The 17030-nt window shown below is 47.5% G+C and overlaps 1 protein-coding gene across 1 annotated transcript in view; it reads right to left on the bottom strand.

The window, feature by feature from the left end:
• ARHGEF4 (Rho guanine nucleotide exchange factor 4) overlaps positions 1 to 17030 on the bottom strand; it is a 217691-nt gene that overhangs the window by 12363 nt on the left and 188298 nt on the right. The gene's annotated exons all lie outside the window — the stretch shown is intronic.

Here is a 17030-nt window from a genome sequence, read left to right on the forward strand (position 1 = left end):
ATGCTGAGGGACAACGGTTATTTACTACACGTCCCATAGAAGGCCTACTCTAGGAAAAGGATCCCCAAAAAATAAAACCAACAAAACAAAACAAAACAAACCCACCCCAACGCACATGGCTAGAGGCTGTGAGAGGGCTCTTGAACACTGTGTCTATACCTGCCTGATGCCATTCTCAGCCACCCACACCTCAGCTGTGGTGCAGGGGTTTATTTTTGTAAGCTGGTCCTGCTGGCGGCTACAACAGGAGTGCCTGCCCGATGCCCGCAGGTTTATCATGTCAGAGTCTCGTTGCTCGGTCACACGGTTAGTTATTTACTGCTCTGGGTTACTATTTTTGCCCCTCCCCAAAGAAGAAAGACGCATGTTGTAAAGGAACGTCAGGATAATTGCGCATACAGTAAATGCGGAGAGAGTTAACCAGGCATTTGAAAGAAAATTCAAATACAGTCTGCCTTTGGATAGCAAATGCCCCTTCACTGAACCAGAAACAGCTTGATGCCAGTGTTTCCATTTTGACAAAAATAACAGGATGAATGGGAAGGAGAGGATGAGAGGTTCCCACTTATCTCCATTGCCAGTGTGTTGGTGCCCCCCCTCACTGCTTTTCTGAGCTGCCCTCCCTGTGCCACCCCAGGGCTGGCTGTGTCCCTGCTGCAGGTTTCTGCTCTTCACAGAGGTGAGCAGTCGCTGTGGCGAGGCCCAGCCAGCAGGGAACCTAAGGGACATGCCGCTCTCATACAGCCGGCCAGTGGCACCACGGGAAAATAATCCAAGAGTCTTAAACATTGTCTCACTAGCCTAAGCTCCTAGAGCCAGGACAGGCTTTGATCACAAGGCAAGCAGAGAAGTAGTATCGTTAGCCTCAGAAAACCACACACCAAGAGAGAGTAAGGAATGCACCACGCAGCAGAGGCACTGAAGTCCAGTCACACGGCAGGTATTTGTCCTAACGAGCTGTGGAGGGAAAGGGTATTTGGCTTGATAATTCATGCGTACAGCTGTTAGAGCTATGTGTAGTGCTTTTTACGCATAGTTCACTTAACAGGCATATTGCATATCGTTTGACAAGCTTAAAGCATGCTCAGCATTATGAATAAAACCTTTATTCATATTTTTGAAACAATTCTAGGTCTTGTCAGGCTTCTAGAAACATAGAGGTTTTAGCTTTCTAACAGAAAGTAGCGATGACTAGAGCAGGGAAGAGAGTGGATGTAAAGTGTTTATTTTTCCAAAATCTGCTCTCAGACCCGTTACAGAACACCAGCTGGGCTGTGGATGATGGCTGGTGTTGGCTACGCTCAGGAAAGAGCTCTGTTACTCCTTCGAGCAGTCCACCTGTGCGGATCCATTTGCTTTGGTGACTTCAGTGACTAGTGACGGTGTAGACCACAAGCTGAGCCCAGCTCCTCCCTTCTGCAGGGAGAGAAGAGCATAACAGGGTGATGGGGTGGCTGGAGATGAGCCTCTAGCCACCCCTATAGAGAGGAGCCGATTAAATACACTGATCTCACACGGGGTGCTGGGGAGTCACCTGCGCTTAAGTAAACCCTACCACCAGGTCACGCCGGAACTGCTGCTGTGCCATGCCGAGTCACATAGCCCTGTGGGAAAGGGTTGGCTGTCGCTCAGGGAATGGGCATATGCTAATACATCTTTGGGAAGAGTGGCATTCAGCAGGCTTTTCAACCTACAAATTGTGAGCAGCACATAAAGAACAGGGCTCTTTCTGAGATAAAATACCTTTGCCATGTGTTTAAATATGCCACTGCGAATCGGTGCTCAGAGTATGCCGGGGAGAGACTCAGTGGAGTTTCTCTGTAGCATTTGGATGATCACACAAGCAGAGCAGTGATGATGTGAAGGCATTAATACCTTACAGTACCAAGCTGTCAGATCTCAGTATCTTGGTGAGGAGACAAGAGACTAAGCCTGACCTAGCATTAACAGCATGTTAGGGTTGATACACCCAGCTCACAAGGGGACAGAGCCACTTGGTTCTTCTCCAGGTCACTGAAAGCTATGGGGCTGACTAGTGAATCCTCAGCTGGTATTTTAATCCATCCACATATTGATATCTTAAATATTCTCTCTACAACAGGAGCCATACTGTGAATACGATTTGCCAAATATAGAAAGTCACAGCTGACCGATCGCCAGCCTGGCCGAACAGGCAAAGGCAAGCAGACAAGCCACTACCACAGACAGTTCTTGTGCAAAGGAGTAATTAAAAATACACCTGAAATACAGGCCAGGATTTGATTAACTGACACCAAACACCATTATTTGTAAGGAAGAATGATCAATATGGAATAAAGCAAGAAATAAAGAGTAAAAAAATACTTTATATACGCTTTGGAATGTCTCAGTTAACTAATTTAGTGCAGCAGGACTTGAAACACCTCCATGGCTGCGGACTGACAGGCTCTGCCTGGTCTCCTCCCTGCACCACTTCAGCCCGTGCTTGTATACTGGGGGCGTGGGGGGGGCAGGGGAGCAGACACAAATACTGAGAAGTGTTTAATGATCACCATGCTCAGTGCTCATTTTCTTATTAGCCCTCAATCTATACCAGTCTGTACCTCATACTATTTTGCTCAGTCCCCAGGCTGATACAGATATATGAAATACATCCAGTCTGACAGTCCCCTTCCCAGAGCAAATACTGAAGGATAACTGAGCCAGGACTGACATTTCCATGGCACAGAAGCACCCACGGTACCGGGTGTCACTGCAGCAAGCAGAGCTGCTCCAGCTGGGGCAGAGCGCGCTGCAGCATCCTCTCGAGGAACATACTGGGGAAAAAAGGGTTAGGACTCTCACTCCCTGTCCCAGGAAGGATAAAACACACCAGCAGATAAAAAGGTTTTCTGCAAAATATGTTAGAGCATGGCACAGTCAACCAGCTAAATTGTGAGAGCTGCTTATCTTCCATAGAAGCAGGTATTAAAGGGAATGCTCACCATTTTCAAGCATGGCAGCTCCTCAGCTCAAAAGGTTCCTCTTACCACAGGTTTTGATCTTTGCAATTAAAGGTTTGAAAAACAACTATTAATTTCCATATGAAATAACATTTATGTGCTGGCTTTGTAATAGCAAGGACAACTCAGTACATGTTCTTGAAGAGCCCCAAACCAGTCTCTAGAAGACAAAACATTAGAAGACAGAGAACGCAAACCCAGCCACCCTACAGGTGCTACAGCTACTGCAGCTGGCTGCAGTGAAAACAAAAATTGGCTATTTTTCTTTGTTTATAACAACATTTAAGTTTGTAGACAGCAGTGTTTGTGGCCCAAAGGCAGCGCCTACTGATGCTTTGAAACTGAAAATCGACTGCAGCTCTAATACTGCATTGGCGTTTCTGCACATCTGCAGGTGCTTTCCCTCTGCCCCCGCAGCTACAGCCCCGCTGCTCGTCTGCAGACACGGCAGGCGCTGAGGGACGGCGCCGGCAAAGCCCTGCTTGCGCAGGCTGCCCAGCGTTTCACAGAAAGATAGATGGAGGGAGGGGGATTGCTGCATTACTCCTCCAAGCAACATCTGTGCACAGGCTGCCAAAGAGGAGACACAGCCAGGGCCATGCTTGTAGCTGCCCCAAATTAAGTCCATTACGCATGGGCAAACAGATCCGGCGTGCCAAAGCCCACGTCTATGGGCTTGTTCGCATTCCAGCTACTCGATCCCTGTTTGTCTCAGGCTGGACACCTTGACATGATTGCCTTGTATGTCCTGGTCTTGTTCTGACAGGAGCCCCAGGCAATATTAACAGAGATAAAAGATCTTGACAACTTAAAGAAGGAGGGATGAAGATGCCTTTAGGAAATATTTATCTTTGAGCTACTGGGTTCTATTTGAATAAAATTTGAATAGCTTTCTCTTGATAATGCCAAGTACAGTAGATCATATAGAGGTAAAATATGAACCCAGGAGTATCAGAAGATACTGGGAATAGGGCAGTTCAGGGAGAAGGTGCCGACAAAATGTAATTTACTTTTCAGGTCTGTGGCCCTAAACCAGACACCTTCCACGAAGAGCACCTGAACCCAAGCCCTTCCTGGTGGACTAAAATAGTTGCTGTGAAGCCCGCGTTCTTGCTCGGCTTCCCCAGCACTTGTGCGTTACAGACTGAAGCTGACCTGGGTCAGCGTATCGAACATTCAAAGCCTGCAGCAGCACTGACCCCAGAGGCAAAGCCGCCCCAGCTCCAGTTCCTTCACCCATCACTTTGCTTCCAGAGCTTCTCTTCTGCCTTCTCTCAGGCAAAATGCAGCAGAGAAGTTAAAGAAAAATTTCACTTCCACTCTTGCCCCAAAGTAGTGCTTCATTCACACAAATACTTATTTTTTCTGAACATGGGTGAAGCCAGCTAGCCTCTCTCTTGAACTGAACCCATAGGATAGTGTTGAAATCATCCTGTCGGCTTGCTCTTGCTTCCTCTCTAAACTTTTCGCTTCGCTGTTCAATGATGGACAACAGAGATGAAATTTATATCATAGAGCTTCTGTCATCTGAACAGCAGGCATTTAGTCCGAGTGAGTTATCTTGATTGTCTTTATGGAGCATCTCCCCTTTGTGGAGAGGACAGGCACCCCAGGGAAGGGTTCATCTTCGGCATCTATTGTAGCATGATGAATTAACCAAGCCCCCGGGGGTCCTCTCTCCCTTCACTGCCAGGGAGGAATCTGGGCTAGCTAAGACTTGCTGCCTGGCTGCCGGGTGCCAGAACAACTGACACAACTCCACAGCCACAGCAAACATTTCATTGCTTCTTCCTACTCCTCTGTCTACACGTTTCAGGGTAAAACAAGCCCCCCTTGCCACAGCGTTACACCAGACGTGTCCCCACACGGGCAGTGGGGTGCGTTCATTGCTCCAGAAGCGCAGACCCGCACTCCATGCCCCCCGCCGAGCCATGCCCTCGGCAGTCGTTGCCCATTTCCCTGCTGTGTCAGCTGCATAATTTTTCAGCACAGACTTCAGAGCACTGATTAAGGATAGTGGAGGACTCTCAGGCATTTACCAAACACTGCAGAACTGCATTCAAAATATTATAATTTGACAGTGATTCTCCTTAACAAATCTGAGATGTCAGTCAACCAAGATCTTAATCCAGTTAAGTGTGCTACACTGATATTCTATAGTGCTGCTTTTTTAATCAGTGCCTGTAGTCAAACTCCTCATGTGACATCTCGTACAGCTGCCTCCATTTACCAAACATTCAAAATTTGTCATCACATTTATTTGGTAAGAACTATTTTCCACAAAACCATTTTGACTGGCATTAATTACATTATTCCCTTTTATTTATATCATCTGAGTCCTGATTCCCCCTCAGAAGTGGTTTAAACAGATGGGAAGAGGAGGAGGGTCCCCCCGCAGCAGGCAAGGGAGAAGCTTTAAAAACTCCCTTTATGAAGTGCTCGAGGAGGAGGGAAGCAACCCTTGTAGAAAGCGGAGGCGGCAGAGCTGTGCTCCATGTTATTTCAGCCTGCCTGCGAGGAGCGCAGCGTGAGACAGCATGCCAGGTGCACATCCACCTGAGTCCAGTTAAATGTGGTTTGAAAAACTCCAGAGTGATACAAGAAGTTCTCAGTTCCTCACCTAAATTACGGGAGCTGATTACTGTAACGCAGAACAAATCAACTGAAATCGCTTTAGACCATTTTACTTTTGGCTGAAAATGGCCAGGAAAGTTCTTACAAAAGAGTGGGGATAGTTACCTGTCGCTGACAAGGATGCTGACTCATCTAGATCCTGTCAGTGCCCTCAGTGCCCCAACCATCACTCTCCCATGACCTGTATATCAAGGGAGTCTGCTGCTTTTGGGAACTAACATCCTTAAGCTTTGGCATAAGGAAACAACAGGAGCCAAGCTCTTCTCAAACCTGTTAGCGATCTGCAAAAGGTTGTCCTCGTATCACATTTTATAGTTAAATGTTGCAGTTGCTGGTAGTGCTTACAGTAAGTAACGCTGTAAAATAGCTTCCGTTTTAACCTTTCATACAAGTTTCCAGAGGATACTTACTTAAACTTATAAGACTTCTGTTTTCCGGTATAAGTGAAACATATTTTCACTCTTTCCAAACAAGCAGATACAATGCTGAGTGATAGGGTGACAAAACGGCAAATGAAATTCTATGCTGACAAATGTAACACGAGCGGTATCTCGTGATGAGATATGACTGACCAATGACCATACGAGATACGAACACAAACGACTGACCAAATGAGCTGCTCCTCAGGAATGTCTCTGCAGACAGATTTAAGCAAACATCAGCCGGTTCCAGCAGGGTCGGCAAGTCTGAATGTCAGGAAAGACTCAGAAGGAAAGAGGGAAGAGAACTAGAAAGGCACAAAGAGCAGCACAAATCAAAAGTGGGAAGAGTTTCCAGGCCAGGACAAACTAAACAGACCTTGAAGCTGCAACAGGGAAAGGTGGATGGAGGGTGGCCATGAGCTGCAGGCTTACAAAATGGTTATTCGTAACGCAGGACCCACGGGCGCCCAGTGAAATCACCAGGCAGGAAGTTTAGTACAAAAGCAGTACTTTGTTCCCCATGGTGCATAATTAGGCAGTACCACAGGATGCCACAGAGCCAAACACACAGATGATTTAAAAAGAGATTAAGCAAAGGTATGTCTTTCAAGGCCATTTAAACACATTGTATCTAGATACAGCCCATCAAGAATCTTAAACACACCTGGGAAAGCACACAGGGAAAGAGCCAGGCCATACTAGCATCCATTCCTGAGCAGTTACGCCGAGTCACAGATAAAAGTGCTACCCGGTGGCCCTACAGAGCTGGTCTTAGAACATTGGGGTAGTAAAAAACACAAAAGAAAAGAAATGTTGAGTATTCACATTACCCGCCAATACTTGAAAATGGTGAGCCCTGAAAATGTTAACTTCACAGGGACAGATATGTTCCTGGAGGTACAGCAACATTCTCATTCAGGTGGAAAATTAGCAATTGCCAACACAGTAATTACAAGGACATTAGGATCTCCTCTGGGTTAGGGCTGTCATCCTCCTGGCTGGGGCTCCTCCGGCAGAGGTAAATGCAGCACTTCCACGTGGCTTTGACATAACAGATCCCACACGCTTATCCTACCCAGGCAACACTCGCCAGGCGCATGGAGGAAGGTCAGGCCACACAACTGGAGTAGCCATTTGTCCCTATCACATGGATGTCCAACTCCTGGCCTTTTTTTTTGCCCAGATGAGGGAGGAGGAACATGTACTCAGGGAAACCTGGCTCTTCAGACATTGCCTGGGAGCCTTACAGGGAGAAAGAGTCCCTGTGCCCAGGTTACAGGAGTGGGTATGTGCCACGGCCTCACTCAAAATGTTCAGAAAGGCCTTTACAATTAAGAACTCAAAGGACCTCCAAACCTCCTTAAGCACTCAAAGCCAGAGAACTTAAGTCATTCCAAAGCTCTAAATCAGCTTAAACTTGTCTAAGGCCTTAAAGTGTTTTAAGCATTTTAAACCCATCTAAAGCCTTAAAGTGGCTTAAGAAGCTTGAAATACTCTAAGGCTTAAAAGTGGTTTAAGTATCTTTAACTTTTGGCTAACCCACTCCTCATACCTCTTCCATTGTGTGGCACCCGTCACTCCAGGTTAAGGTAGGATCCAAGTGCCGTAGTCCCATTTACCGCAAACAGCCAAGATCTCTGACAGAATTGCTCTTTTGACCCCCATTTCCAGCTATTCCGGGGTGCTTTGGGGAGCGCTGAGCCCCTCTGTCCTGGCTCAGCACAGACCCCACATCCCGCGGCCGACAGCTCCGACTGTGGCGGCTGGAGGTGGGTGCGCACAACTCCTCAAGGGTTGGTGACAGGGTTCGCTGGGCTGCTGCGCTAACGGCACCTGGAAATCAGCCACACAGTCTTCCATCTTCTTTGGTTTCAAAGACTGGAAAGGGGTGAGGCCTGGGGTTGAACTCAGGTTTGAACAAGACTTTGACCTAGGGCTCACACATCTACGGTGTTTCTAGTTTCTGTTTCCAGCTTGGCTGTAGATGAAACCCCTGTCAGACTGACTGACTCCCCTCTTCACCTCACCAACAGTTTTGAAGTCTATGTTTACTGCAGAATACGCAGCATACCTGGTTAACGCAATTTTTACATTTTCTAATGCCCTGATTTTAACTGTACAACCTGGGAATGGAAATAGCCCAGAGTGTTTCTGTTTAGTTGTTCTCACATTTAGGAGTAATTGCTGTTGCATCTTTTTTTACACTGCTGTTTCTCAGGCACCCAAATAGAAACTATTTTCTTTAGAAAATTTTACTTAATGTTACCTTAATATATTTTTATGCCACTGATGCTACAAACTTGCCCCATTCCCCTCTGCACCCTTCCTCTGTGCACTCCCACCAACACATCCCCTTGGGACATTTCCTGTCCTTTTCCCTCACTGCAGGACAGCTCCCGATTCCACTGCCTCTCCCATGGCTTATTTTTAAGGTTCTTCCTTTCTACCTCTCTTTTTGCTTCCTCTTTCACCATTATTTCTTTGGACAAGGCAGGAACATACTGTACAGATCCCCCAGGGAAAGGCATCCAAAACAGTTCAGCTGCAGCTGATCCGACAGGAATTTATTGAGGATAAATGGTGCATCCTGGCTCTTTGCAGAACAAAAACGAAAGGGAACCGTGCAGTTCCCAGAGTTCTCCACCCACTGATGACTGTTGCTATTCCCTTCCCCCAAAAGATACGGCAAGTTACAGAATCAGTTATGGCTTGAAGGCAAATTAATCTAAATTTGTTTTACAAATAAGGGTAAAGAAAACATTTTAAAGCAGATACAAACTGCGTTGCTAGCAAACCGCTTTGAATCATCAAAAGGTCAGCATCTCTTTGGGCTCACAGCGGGCAGTAAGCCAGAAACACAGTGCACAGCTTTCTTTTTCATGTGTGTGCATAAGTTAATTTTAATGGAACTCACTGCAAAGAACACGCTGAAATGATTTTTATTGCTCCTATCTCCTGTGAAAACATCTCCCCTGGATTAACAGCACTGTGCCAAAGTCTGTACAACACTGGTAGGTGCTGGCGGATGCGCTGGGCCAACAGAGATTGTTTAGCAATTTGCATGATCTGGCTCTCAAAGATGGTCTCTAAGCCTTAAAAGAACCATGCACAGTTTAGTATCTGTTTCCTTTCTTCACCTTCTACTGAGAGAGAAACTCTGATGCATTTTGGTAACGCAAAACTTACGATTTCTCTCCCCCCACACGCTCCCCACCTTTCTGGTGATCTCTCTCCCAATGCACACGCACTGGTTCAGATCCTTTCTTCACTGAACTGAGAACTGCTGTCTGTCCTTTTCTTTGAAAACGGGGCAGAGGAAAATCTGAACATCAGATAGAGAGAAGGAAAAGAACAAAAATCCTTGATAATGTCTCACTGTCAGGGAAAGGAGGCTGCCTAGCCTTTGGTTTTGGTTAGTATCTGTAAATATAAATATGAGTCATTTCTTCTGAAGTCCCTACAGAAGGGTCTTCAAGCTAAGTACACTCAACGCCCGCCCCCCCCAACCTTTTTATATTTTTATATTGCAAGTGCCCTGTGCTAGGTGAAGAAAATTGACTCAAGAAGCAGCAGGTTCCTGGGATCTTCTGAGACCCTGTACTATTACGTTTTTGAATATATCCATTTTATTAATTAGTCTCAAGTCCACACCATCTGAATGAAGAGACCTAATGGCCTAAACAAAGCTAAAGCCTCAAACCAGAACCACATTCCTGCTTCCAATACCCCATTGCAAACAAGCCCTCTAACTACAGGAGGCTGAAGCACCTGCTGTCCCTCCTGCAGAACATGGCTTCTTTAGTCCAAATAGAAGATCAACGTATCTCCTCTTTCCAAAAGTTCTCATTTTACTTGCCTTGACTCCCTGAACAACCCTCCCATAGTGGCCACAGGCTTTTCAGTACAACAAAGTAGTTTTGCAAAAGCAGCTTGGTGCAGAGCATGTTCTGGTAAATCAGGCAGCCATGGGATTCTGCGGTCCCTGGCTCTCCTCTCTCACTGTCTAGTGGAAATCTTATCACTACGTAATTAGTGCTTAGGATAACAAGTCTTGACTCCTGGGCGCTACAGGTGTGAATTGGGATACTAAAAATACTAAGTCGTGACTCCTTGGTAGTCTGTCTTTTCTTAATCTCCTGCTGGAAGATTCCTCACCTCACTTCATTTGGTGAGGTGAGGAAAGCTGTGTTAGGCTGCTGCTGAGAGATCCTGGTGTAGCTCTTTAGATTCACGTGTGATGCCTATATCCAGTGTTTGTATTTCCATACAAAGTTTGCCACAACTCTTCAGACACTCAGCATGCCAAGCCTGGACAAGATCATGATTCAAAACAACCACAAGCAGTCAAACCCAGCTCTACTATGCTGTTCTGAGCCACATTACCACAAAGGCTATAGACTCTGGGACCATAAATAACATTCATGTCCTGCCCCGGCACAGCGGTCACTACAAACCAGCACAGCTTAGTAGAAGACAACATAGTAATTCCATTATTGTGTTGATATCCTAAATGGATGCAACACTGAACAAGCATGAGATTTTTAAGTGTGGATGCTATGGTGGCTTGCTCCATGCCCTGTGTCACCTTGGCTTTGCCCAGCAGCCTGTTCTGGGTAGGAGCTGCTGCAGGAAGGAAGGAGGGGTTTGAAGGCAGCCCCTGTTCCCCCAGCTGGTTGAGGCTCTACTTGCTCTGCCACCAAGGGACAGTAGAGATTCGGGTGCCCAATGTGAAACTGGTGCCCTCTGGAGGTGCAGTCTGGACGGAAAAACATGCTGGAAGGGACTGCGCTAGGGTCTCCCTCCCTGGAGGGAGAAAGGGAAGATGTGGTGCAGAACTCTGCACCAGGCCCTTGTTCCAGAGGGGCCAGATCAGCTGGTCAGCTGCAAGGGAGAGCAAACTCCCAAATTTCCCTCTCCAGGGCCCTTCACACCTGACCGACTCCTCTGCTGAAAGGTTCAATGACTTCCTTTTGGTACCTGGGGAGACATTTTTCTTTTAGCATTACCAGCACAGCTGAGCTGACTATCACTCTTACCAATTACAAATGCAGAAGGCTTGCATGCACGCAACAGGATAGGGAACGCCATTGTGGGCCTTCAGCAGCTCCATTCTACTGCTTCAAGTCCCATTTCCACCACTGCCGAACACAGACACAGAGTGGGTGAAGTATATGTGACAACCACGGTCATGCCTGGGGTAATGCCAGCCAAAGAACAGATACAAAGATTCAAATAAGACATAATTTTATTCCAGAGTTTCCAGCACATTCTGTAGTTAACAAGCCCATGGCATAAGTAACAAGTACTCTCCCCTCTTAAAATCTTTCTTTAACCTGCATAATGGGACTTCTTTTGTTGTTTTTTTTTCTTTAAATCAAAACACTGGAAGCATTAATTAAAAGTAATTGTTGATGGTATCATCCTAAATGCTTACTGCGTTTCTTATCTGGCCAGCTCATGCCTTAGATTCCAAGAATAAATCACAAAGACAGCAGATACCACATATCACCACAGAAATGAGTTTAGCCTGGGAGAACAAATTAAGAAAAGATACAATCTAAAGCCCAGATCTCCCTTTGGAAATGATGCCTTGGTCTCACTTCTCTTCATAGACGCTCTTTAAACTTGGGAAGCTCACAGTAAAGCAGTAGCAGGGCAAAGCTCTTGTCTGTTAAATGTTCTGATGAACTTGCCCCATACAGGGGCAAAACAAACTGCCCGTGGAGGGCTCGGGGAGCACTACCCTGCCCCATTCCTGCACGCTGCTGTGCCACATGGCTGGAGCACAGGGAAAGGAGTGGGGACACAGCTCTTACTCTGTACCCTGGGGAGAGGACGAGTCCAGCAGCCACAAAGGGCTCTGCTGACATGACCTGGTCCCAGCAGGAGCAGAGAGCACAGCGGGCACCAGGCACCCCAAGTGCTTTGCAGAGGGGCAGTGACTGCGTGGCTCCCCCTTTCCTGGCCATGCTGCTCCCTCCCTGGGGCTACGGCCCAAATGCCATGGCAGAGGCTGACATTCAGATGACTGCAGGGAAGGCAGTCACAGCCTTCCTGCAGAGCACCCATCTCTCATGTCAATTAGTGCACTGAGAGCAAAGAAAAAAAGCCAACTTTGTTCACTGAAATGCCAAAGGCCTCTCATTTCCCACCATCCTTCTATCACCACCTACAGCCCTTGCACGTGATTCAGTGATCCTTCACGAGCTTTATTTTTCCTGGGCTTTATCGGCCATCATAGCTTCTTCAGCCAAGATCTGAGGCAGGCTCGAATGAGTCACAACTAATATCAGGCTGATTAACGCTTATATGTCAACCACGGCTTCCAGCTGAATGTAGGTATAGGCTGTAGGTGAAGCTGAGGAAGAAGGAAAACCACTGGGTTCCCCATAACAAAACTCGACACAGATACCTCAGGATTAGTCAGGTACCAAACACCTAGACAAACAGTGGAAAGAAGAAATTCAAATTCACCTAACATTAAATATTAAGAGGAAAAATGTTCCCAGGCTCTTAGCAACCAGCGTTAACACCTGTGGCAGGCAGTGTTATAACACATACCTCCAATGTAATCTTGCAATTTGTCTTAGCAGAATTTTTAAATGCAAGAACAATTCTACTTTTTTTGCTCCCAAATATTCTGGTACCGATAATCTGGTGAAATTGCCCTGTGCAGGGGTAATGCAGATTGCCCCATATAGAGAAGGGGGAGGCAGTTTCACCAGGGGTTGCATTACCTTTTTCTATGACATGCTTTTCTTACAGGTTGTCTCTCACTGTCCCAGACTCCCCATAGCCCTTGAAGAAAACAGCTCTTTGCTTTAATTCTCTCACAGCAGGCAGGTCTCCTCCTGCTGGGGAAGGCTCGGGTCCTTAGTGTCAACAACTGCAACGTCTCCCAGAGAGGAGAGCCTGCCCTGCAGGAAGCAGTGTGGCAGCTCTGCACCTCAGAGACATTAACTGCCCAAACTCATGTTATTCCTGAGACTTAACATTTTCTCTCTAGTATCAGCAGTGAGCATTTTGGGGCACTGGACCAGCTGTTAGCAAGACACTCCTCCTCCTCCCATTGCATGCACTGGCTGTTTCTGCACGAGCTTTGATGTGTGAAAAGAGCAAGGCCGAATGGCCCTGGCTCCCACAGACACAGCTGCTGTAGCTGGGCAGAGCAAAGGGAACTTTTTGGAAATAAGGATACCCTACCAGGTACGGTGTAGACGTAGTAAAAGTAGGTCAGAGAGAGAAGGGAAGGAGGAGGTTGCAGCGTTTGGGGAGCACTCACCTGCTCAGAGCAGGGCTGTGCCCACCCCGGGAGCCCACCATCGCCAGGTTTGGTATTCGATCCCTTCCAAACCCAGCAGAGTCCTTTACCGAGCAGCAGGAATAGGATGTCCCCAAACCAGGCAAGCAGCAGCTAGCAGAGGGTGAATTACTTCATCACCACAAGACCACCTCCAGCTAGCTAATCAATTTTGTGGGTCATTAAATAAAAAGGAGTTTCTGGAAAACTTCCCTGAAGCACCTTCCTAGGCAGAGTGTATCAGGAAGCTACAGTCTCCAGTTCTGTGACAAAAGCCACACAAGGAGTGTTTCAGTAACATGACACTGAGCTAAACAAGATCACGAGTCCCTTCGTGAATCTAGGATCAGTCTTGGCTGGCAGACATTTGTGCTCGGCTTATCAACTGCCCCATGTGGCTTCTATATGTCGAGCCAAATGTTCGGATAATGAATGGAGTCGACCTACTGGATACTCTGCAGAGGTACATGTGTATGTGCAGGCACTGTGAATAACCGCAGTTCTCATCTAATATTGGATGTGTTTTGCATTGTTTCAAGATAGGGAGCAGGCGAGACAGCAATAACTGACAGTTCAAGCACATCGCAGGGGCTGCCATGATGCCGAGGCCGGTTGCTGCTCCCACTGCTCTCGAGAGCAAAACACTTGCCCACTAGGTGATGGGTGAGAGCTTCTGAGTGCTCGAGCACTTTCCGAGCCTGCTCAAACTCTGTGCATGAGCTGCCCTCACAAGCAGCTGCCAAAAACTTTCTGTCACTGACACCTATGACCCCAAAGCCATACTTTTGTCCCTCATCTGTCATTTGAGGATGGAGCTATGCTTTCACATCTGTCACTTGTCCTTTCCAATAAACAATCTTTTTTCCACCTGACATTGTAAAGTTATGACCCCAGCTGTAACTAAGACCAAAGGTAAAGTTTAGAGGGGAGAAAAAAGATTTGTTTGAAAGCCAGCGTCGAGCGCTGAGGTTTGCGGTTTTTTTGAAATGGTTACTTCAGAAAACAACATGTACTGCATAGTTCCAGTGGCTGTTTATCACAATGTCTATCTAATAGAGTTAATGGCCTAGTCTGAGATTTTTCATAATCCAAAACTGTTCACATACATAAGAGATTGCCAGAAAGGTGCAGCGAGCTGAGGCCTGCTGCTGCCCCACACCCAGCACTGCAGGAAACTCTCCTCCCAGGGACAAGGATGTTCCATACTCTCATTCAACTCAGAAAGGAGCTCAGCAAGTACAAATTTCATTTCTTTGTGTGCTGAAGTGACGTGGTTTTGTACAACACTGATGTATTACACACCATCACATAAATAACTGGTACAGAGTACATCACTCGTGATGACAGAGACAACATCACCATCCGGCCTTTCTCAACATCAGATCAGACTCCAGGAGCCACAAACATTCAGGTCTCAAAGGACAGCAGTAACTTCAACTACTAGTGCCAGCAAAGGCACTGCCCTCGCGAAAGCTGTACCTAAACTGCAGATTACCTAACACACAAAATGAAGGATCCTGATGAATTTTAAGGACTTGGCTATTTTGCACAGTCTCCGGCACAAACGCAAGCAGTGTCATTACAAACAGTGCACCGTGGCTTCCTTTCCAGTCGGTCTTCCTCCAGGAATCAGTCTCCTTCAACGCCATCAAGTAGAGGGTTGCTCCATTGAGATGCCAATGCTGAAGCCTGGAAGTGCTGTGATGTATAGGGCTGCCAATAAAACATTGTTGAGGTGAACAGGCCTGGAGCGAGCAGGCTGCTTTGCTGCCCTTCCCTCCTAATGGGTCTACAAGAGTGCTCCTTGAGTCGCTTCCCCGCTGTGCGTGGCTACTACTGGGCAGAGAGAAACATGCGGCCTGCAAGCCACGTCCTGTGCTGTGGTTCTGCCAGCCATTTTAATACACGTAGCAGATAAGCACTGAGATTTAATAAAGGAAACAGGATCAAAGCCAACAAAACACTCCTTCCACACTGATACAGCATTTATTCAGCCCAAATTCCTGATGCACTCTATTGATCAATCACTTTGGCTAATTGGGCATTACTCACACCACTGCACAGCACAGCGTTCACAGTGGCAGAGCAACGGAGGCATTACGGGGTTCAGCTTCTTACAGCAGGTGCTTACATGTAGCAGGTCCTTGTGTAAGGGCTCGATATAGGACGACTGTCCCTCTGCAAACAAAGCAGCAGCACTTGGGGCTTCTCCAGGGCTGAGAAGTGCTACGTATAGGCACAGTATCGTCATCATTAGGAATCGAGGCCGATTAGCGCCATGGAGAGCGGTTATGATTAAGCAGGTTGGCTCTGTTACCTCTTTCCCTTTCTCTGGTTTAACGGTGATCCAAACCGCAAGGCACAGGTGATGACAGGAGGAGAGTGAGGGGAGCAGGGTGGGGAAGGAGGTGATGATTAAAAAACAAAGGAGGGGTACTCTGAGACACACAGTTACCGTAACGGCAGACAAGCAGACCAGAGGCAGACAACGACATGCTGACCTGCTGATTTGTTGCCCAGTCCTGGAAACCCCCATGCACCACACCACTACCGGCAGTCCTCCTTCAGTGAAATGCCAAAAGAAACATCAGCACCACGTTGACGATGATGAGGAAGAGCAGGATGACAAAGACCACTACCCGCTGGGTCTCTGGGTTCATGTTGCAGCGGAGGAAAGTGTGAAGTGCACTCCATTTGTGCCTGCTTCGGTCGGGGACCTTTGCCATGGCTTCAGCCCCCGGAAAAAAATGGGGGGGAAAAAAAAAAAAAAAGCAGCAGGCTCGTTAAGTGAACGCTGTACAGCCCACAGCAGGGGCACAGATGGGGGCAGAGGGCTGTGAACAAAAGCTGTGTTGCAGCGCTCAAAAGCAGAAGTCTAAATGGTTCGACACAGCCATTGCTGGCACTGCACAGCACGTGTGCCAAAACGCCCCCTCCCCACCCCCTTATCTCAGGGGGATGCTTATCAGCGCATCCGTGGGTTTCCACATCTTCTTTGCCGAAGGAACCGTCGCCATCGCTTTAGCAGAAGGAAGACATTGAATTCCTTCTTGCAGAAAGCCCGAGTGTGCCAGAGCACTGCAATCCGGGCTGCGATATTGGCTTTCCAGAGAGCGGCTCAGCTATTTGCTGGGCGCCGTCTCCAGGATACATGCAGGCCTTAGCAACGCGCCAAGCCCAGCCCGACGTGGCGGTGTGCAGGGGAGGCTTTTAAGGAGGGTCAGGAGTGGATTAGGCGGCTGCTTTTTTAAATCCTTCTACCCGCACTAAGAGCGTGCCAGCAATAGAGACAAGTCCTGCCAGGAGGCAAATCCCACTGCACCGGTTGGGGCTGGGGAGATGCCACCCTCTGACTGGGGGTCCAGAAGTGGCTCCTGTTGGACTCTGCCATCTACTTCCCAGCAGGATCCTGGAGCCGGAATGTCTAAAGGACTTGGCTACCTCTGCCAATGCCTCCGTGGGACTGAGGCACTTAAAACCCAAATCTCTGCAACCAGAAAACCTCTAGTCAGTCCTGTAGTGCCCTAAACATGCTGTTACGAACTCATCCTTTTGCTGCTGGACTGTGAAGTTCACCAAGCATCAAGCTGCCTGGGGAATGCTCACAGATGCCCCAGCCTAAACACAGCTCCCACCAGTGTCTGATCAGGATGAAAAGACACTCCCCCTTGGAAAAGTCAGGGATGGTTCTTG

The sequence above is a fragment of the Rissa tridactyla genome, chromosome 6 (assembly GCF_028500815.1).
Source record: "Rissa tridactyla isolate bRisTri1 chromosome 6, bRisTri1.patW.cur.20221130, whole genome shotgun sequence".
Taxonomy (NCBI): Eukaryota; Metazoa; Chordata; class Aves; order Charadriiformes; family Laridae; genus Rissa; species Rissa tridactyla.